Source organism: Balaenoptera ricei, chromosome 3, assembly GCF_028023285.1.
Source record: "Balaenoptera ricei isolate mBalRic1 chromosome 3, mBalRic1.hap2, whole genome shotgun sequence".
Taxonomy (NCBI): Eukaryota; Metazoa; Chordata; class Mammalia; order Artiodactyla; family Balaenopteridae; genus Balaenoptera; species Balaenoptera ricei.
The window spans coordinates 88,333,364-88,340,388 of record NC_082641.1 but is presented as its reverse complement, the minus strand read 5'-3'; the positions used below and the strand labels follow the sequence as shown (position 1 = coordinate 88,340,388).

The following is a 7,025-nucleotide window of genomic DNA, read 5'->3' as shown; positions in this document are numbered from 1 at the left end:
GGGCAGGGATTTTAATCTGTTTGGTTCACTGATGAATTCTCAGCTCTTAGAACAGTACTGGACACAGAGTAAGTGCTCAATAAGTGTTTGTTGATTGAACAAATAATTGTGTACTGTATTTTAATTTGTTAGATCTGGCGGCTCTCTTCCCCAGCATAGGCAAGATGGTTGCTGGCAGCCCCAAACCTATATCCCCATAACTCAAAATCCCCAAAGAAGAAGAGAGGCCCTCTCAATCCTGGCTTCATTCACAAATCTCAGTGAGGACCTGACCAGCCTGATTGACCCTGTGGTGATAAGGGTGCGGTGGTATGGTAGTGTGCTATGTCATGGCAATGGATAGCGTCACCGGATGAGAGAAGGAGAGATTCTCTGAAGAAAGGATTTTAGGCAGGCAGGCAGCATTATTACTCTTTAGGACCCAACACTTTTATGGTAAATTGTTTTCTTGTCTGTCACCTGATAGACTGTAATATATACTCTGTGAGGGCAGGGACCAGCTCTGTCTTACTTACTACTATATCCTCAAGGCATAGCACATATTAGATGCTCAATAAATTTATGAATGAATGAAAAAATAAATGAATGGCAAGCTACTCGCAGCGGAGGGTGGGCAAATGTTTGGAGGCCTCACAACAAAGGAGGACATTAGATGAGTTAAATGTTTCAGGTATTATGCTGAGACTCTTGGGTGGAGATGTTTACAATTTGGATTTGCCTGTCACGCTGACCAGGCACCCTTTCCTGGGACTACTACTTCAGGAATTAGAACTGAATTTGCCTCAGTTCCTTTCATTTTCTTTGCTCCATAGTTGACTGGCTCCCTTTGAGGTTGCCGCCTTCCTTCTTTAGAAACGGAGAGACCCTCCTTTAGGTCTGTCTCTAGGTTGCAAGTACTTCCTCAAGGCTGTTTTTGTACATCTCTGCTGGGGTTCATTGTGCGGAACTTCTCTGGTTAAACTTTCTGAGGGAAATCCTTCATTTCCAAGTCTTTGAGAGGCACTTAACTGTCCCTCCCTCTCATCCCCACTGCCTTTTGTATAGCCCTGAGATCTGGTTCCTCACAGAAAACACAAGGGAAAACACAGTGTAAAGTACTAGTACACTATTTTCCTTCCCTCACTGAATATATATTAATAAAGTGTCTACTGTGTGCTGTGTACAGTGCTAAGCTCTAGAGAGGTGATGGGGAGCAACTGAACTAGAAGGGGACACGGAGGAAATGCCACACAAGTATACAGTTTCAATCAGGGGACCAGTGTGGATAGTATGAAGGGAACTTGGTGCCATGTGGCTAGAGGAGTCCTGCTCTATTCATGGAGTCAGAAGAGACTTCCCCTAGAAAATGGCATCTGAGCTGAGACTTGAAGGATGAATATGAGTCAAACAGGTGGGACTCTAAATGTTTCCGGCAGAGGGGGCACCTGGAGACAGGGAGATGCATGGCTTCTTTGAGGACATGAGAGGAAGTCATTGTGGCTGGAGTTAGTGAGTGTGGGGAGGGTCCTGTAAGATGAGGTCAGAGAGGAAGGCAAGGATCAGCTCATGCAGGGGTTGGTAGCCATGTTAAGAATTTTATCTTTATTTTGACAGGTATGGGAAGCCATTAACTGGTAGAGTGTGACGGTTCCCTCTGGAACAGATCACTCCAGCTGCAGAATGCAGTAAATATCGGATGGAGGTAAGAGTGGGTGGCTGAGATTGGTTCGGAGGCAACTTGATATAGAAATGAGAAATCGAGAAACGAAGCATTACATCCCTTGACAGAATAGTGAGTCCACTGCTTTATCAAGTCTGTTACCGAGAAATTCTCATTTGGGAACTGATGGGGGTCTTTATCCTGATCCACAAAGAAAATATAATTGGAGCTATGCATATGAATGTGATTGTTAAAGATCATGTCAGTAAAGAAAGAAAAGACGGCTAAAGAAAAACACCTATATTTAAGGGCTGGACATTCATACCACAAATATGTATTGTGTTCACTATGTGCCTGGCACCGGGCTGTGAGTCATAGTCAAGCAGGCAGAAGGAACTAGTTGGAGACAAAAGAAGAGAACTCTGAACATGTGGAGTAACAAACATCAAAGAGGAAGAAGGTCTCAAGAAGAAAGGGTGGCCAGTGGTTCAGTTGCTGCAGAGGAAGAAAGTGAGATGAATGCTGACAAGACAACTTTGAGTCTGGATTAGACTCCACCCTAGGTGGCACAGATTAGAAACTCAGGCTAGTAAATAGACTTAGGGGGATTACATATAAAGAACTTGACAAAACTTACTCCCATTTTAGAACTTTAAATTATAGGCAGAGAAGACTTGATATATAACATTTCACTTTATATCTCACTTCCTTGAAACCCATCTATTCCACCTATGGAAAGAGGGCTGTACATCCCCAGTCCTGCCATGGCTGTCAGCCAAGAGCAGAGGTGTTGTAATTTGAGGCTGACAGCAAGATGACCCTTACAGGGTCACTACAGTTTCTGTCTTGTGCCAGATCCTCCTGCTGAAAGATGCAGGTGTCATGACGTTAAATCAATGTAGCGAGTGATGTGGAGATTTGAGATGAAGCTAAACATAGCTTCCTTTGATTTTACCTTTTCATTTTTTCTGGCTGGACACCACTTTAGAAGAAGAATCACCTCTGGATAAATCATCTCTTCAGGCTTGCTATTCTAACCAAATGACATTATGCTAAGAGGATCAGAAGGGCCTGAATGTTAATTGTGTTCATTTAGGGTTCCATGTAAAGTTTTTATTGAAGAAAAAAGACTCCCTATGAAATTTATGAAGTAGCAGAAACAAACACTCCTATGAGAAATATTCAGAAAACGATGCCACCAATTACAGATTTAGTTACTTATTTATTTTAAAGTTTCAGTTTTTTTTTTTAAGTAAATAAATTTATTTATTTATTTTTGGCTGCTTTGGGTCTTCGTTGCTGCGTGCGGGCATTCTCTAGTTGTGGCGAGCAGGGGCTACTCTTCGTTGTGGTGCGCGGGCTTCTCATTGCCGTGGCTTCTCTTGTTGTGGAGCACGGGCTCTAGGCACACAGACTTCAGTAGTTGTGGCTCGCGGGCTCTAGAGCACAGGCTCAGTAGTTGTGGCACACGGGCTTAGTTGCTCCGTGGCATGTGGGATCTCCCCAGACCAGGGCTTGAACCCGTGTCCCCTGCATTGGCAGGCGGATTCTTAACCCCTGCGCCACCAGGGAAGTTCCCCAAGTACAGATTTAGCACCAAGTAACTCAGTAATGGAAATCAAAGTTATGAAAGAATAACATTAATTTGAGGTGAATAATATCCAAAATTTTACTTCTGATAATTTAAGAAATGGATGAATCTGTTGTCTATTGCTGTATAACAAATCACCCCAAAATTTAGTTGTTCAAAACAAGGACCATTTATTGAGGGCAGGATTCTTTGGGTGGGCAGTTTAGGCTGGGCTCAGCTGTGAAGCTCTTCTAGTCTCAGCTGGAAATTTCTCACGTATCTGCTGGTCGCTGCCAGTCAGCTGGTTAGCTCTGCATCTGGGGATTGCCTGGGACAATGGGGGTGAATGAGCTACGTGTCTCTCATCAACCAGAAGGCTAGCTTCAGCTTGTCCATATGGCCATTGGGCAGGGTTCCTAGAGAAAGAGTGGAAACTTGAATGCCTCTTGAGGTGTGGCTCAGAATTAGCTCAACAGCCTTTCAGCCAAAGGATGTCCAAGGTCAGCTCAGATTCAAGGGGTGAAAAAATAGACTCTCTACTGATGCGAGGGGCTAACTGCAAAGTTAAACTGTACGGGAGAAAACATTTTGGCCATTTTGCTATCTATCACAGATTCTGCGTCATTTTTATCCTATTTGAGTCACTTATTGGTAGATAAAATGTATAATATTTGAACAATACTTCTGGAAGGGGAAATGTCTTTATTTTTAGCTTTGATGGCAGTTTCAAACTAGGACCTCCCTCACAGCAACCAGTTAGGATGAGATTTTATTAACAGAATATTTTTTACTTCATTCTTGTTTCTGTAACTATAAAGAAAATCCTCATGTTTTCAGTTGTTGTTAGTCTAGGTGTGTGTGACATAACCAATCACAGACAAAGCAGGACTTCTTAGTGGCAAGGAACACTACCTAGCTGCTGGCCTGGAAATCCTTTATAAAGAGTTCAGAATTGCCACTGGGAAAAGGGCATTTACTTGACAAATGGTGCTATTTCCATTTTTGTCTGCCCAATTTTATATTTCCTCTTATTAAAATGGCAAATTCAGGCCCCAGAATAAATTGAACCAATGAAATACATAACTGGAAGATACGCATTTCACCACTTCACTCTGTAATATGTAGACATCTTATGATGCAAGGACATTTCATGGAAAGGGAGTTTTAAAATTACTTTGTATGCATATAGAGAAAACAAAACTTTTTGATGTCTTGGCTCAAACTGAATAGGATCTCACTTAATAGCCCATGTAGTACTTTAAGATGATTTATTATTATGCTAATATTGTAATGTAATATTTATTAAGCATTGGAAGTGTGCAGAATACTAGCTAGTCCGCATAAAAGATCCTGATGGATTTCAAGGAAAAGGGCTAAGAAAATCACTTTCCTAATCCATAGGAACGGAGGGTAATTCAGAATCTAGATGAACCAATAAATTCTATTTAATTTAGTATACATCATATGCCCCCCAAAAGGTAGACTAATGGAAAATGAGAGTGATAATCTCTGATTAAAAGGTAATCATTTTAACGGCGCATTTTCCTTCCAGACTTGAGTTTAGAAAGAGTCATTTCAGTAAAATATTTCTCATTTTAAGTTTTGGAGTGCTCGGCTGCTGCGCTCTCAAAGAGAGCGCTCTGACGATGGCCCCAAACTCGTGAACCAAGAGGGGAAGGCATCTCACCATTACCACTTCACCCAGGAAGACCTGCACTTAGTTCTATATGGGGTCATCCCCAGCCCTCAGAACTCCGCCCGCCTGCACCACGTGATTTCAGGCCTCCTGGTCCCCACAGACAGCTCTGGGTCTGATTCTCTTCCTCAGACTCTGGATAACGACTCCCTTCAGCTACCAGAAGGTCTCTGCCTCGGGCAGACGAAACTCGGTGAAGTGGCACATTTTGGTGTGTTCTCCAGTAGCCCTGTCACAAACAAAGGAGTCAGGTTCGGGCCCTTTCAGGGTAAAGTGGTCAACACCAGCTAAGTCAGGATGTACGGGGGTAATTCCCTGATGTGAGACATCTTTGAAGATGGTCATTTGAGCCACTTTATTGATGGAAAAGGAGGTGCAGGGAATTGGATGTCCTATGTCAACTGGGCTCGTTTCCCCATGGAGCAGAACCTAGTTGCCGTACAATGTCAAGGGCAGATCTTTTATGAAAGCTGCAAGATCTACCAGAACCCAGAGCTCCTTGTGTGGTATGGAGATTGCTATGAGAAGTTTTTGGACATTCCCGTGAGCCTGCAGGTCATAAAGCAGGGGAACCAGGCATCTGGGCCCTCGGAAGAGTCTGCAGAAGGGTACAGGTGTGAAAGATGTGGAAAAGTATTTACCTACAAATATTACAGAGACAAGCATCTCAAGTACACCCCGAGTGTGGACAAGGGTGACAGGAAATTTCCCTGTTCTTTATGCAAACGATCCTTTGAGAAGTGAGAACGGCTCCGGATCCATATCCTTCACGTTCATGAGAAGTATCAGCCTCACAAGTGTTCTACGTGTGGGAAATGTTCCTCTCAATCTTCCAACCTAAACAAACACATGAGAGTCCACTCTGGAGACAGACTTTAGCACTGGGTGTATTGTACAAAGAAGTTCACTGCCTCTAGTATACTCCGCACACATATCAGGAAGTACCCCGGGGAGAAGCCCTTCAAATGCAAGTACTGTGCCAAATCTTTTGCGTCCCTTGCTGCCCACGACAGCCATGTCCGACGCTTACACAAGGAGGATGGCGGCCATTCCTGTTACATCTGTGGAAAATCCTTCCCGGATCAAGAAGCCTTCTACTCCCACATGAAGTTTCATGAAGACTGCTAGCCCTCAGAGAGTTTGCGGACAGTGCCTCTGTATTTCTGTCTTGATGTTTCTTGTTTGTAGGTGTATATTACAAACAAATGATAGTTAGATTGAGATGAGAAACAGAATAATGGAACGGACCAATTAGTAGAATTTACCAGATTTCTTGACTGTGGTTTTAACAGCTTTCACAGAAACATCTTTCACAATTTCTAACAAGAATGGAGTTTTGTTGAATTCACCTAGAAATAATGAAAGCTGGATGTTAATAGTGCTTAAAGGTCTGGAAACTCAACATCAACCCTGAAAGGGACTGTATTCAGGGAGTAGAGTCTTTGATTTCGCGATTAAAAAAAAAAGGAGGCTTTTTCTCTACTATTTGCCCCTGGCCTGCAATTGTAATATGTCTGTGGCCATCCCCTGTTATACTTCTTAACAGAATAAATTCTTTAAAAATCAAAAAAAAAAAAAAAAGTTTTGGCCAATAATCCTCTCCATTATTATCTGATGTTCTAAAATCACAAGTTACAGTGGTTTCTATAGAGACCAGCTTTATAACTATTATTCCAAAATGAAATACCTTTAAAAAATTATACCCTAACTGTAACTTTATGACATCACAATAAAATTTACAATGTTGGCATAAGGTATTTGGAAGTCTCAGACTAGAGTTATAAATCTGCAGTAAGAGGACAATTTTCCTAAAAAATAAATAATATACTTTGAAAGACCATCTCTACCATGGCCAAGAAAAATGGGAAAAAATTTGAGACAATTATTTAGACGACTACAAAAAAAAAAAAAAAATCCACACTCCACAATATCCCCTGAGACTTTTATGTAAAAAATATGCACATAATTTGAGGAAAGAGTTTCTTAGTTTGCCATAATTCTATTTTGCTTAGCCAGTTTAGATCTGGGGAGAAAAAGTAAAGCCAATGCTAAAAAGGGGCTTAGAAACAGCATTTCCTATTTCATGAAATCATGCTCACTGACTAAGGGTTATATCCTCT

The 7,025-nt window shown here is 41.9% G+C and overlaps 1 pseudogene; it reads left to right on the top strand.

The window, feature by feature from the left end:
* Positions 1–1,675: 1,675 nt before the first annotated feature.
* On the top strand, positions 1,676–6,033 carry LOC132363364 (PR domain zinc finger protein 14-like; annotated as a pseudogene).
* The last annotated feature ends 992 nt before the right edge of the window (positions 6,034–7,025 follow it).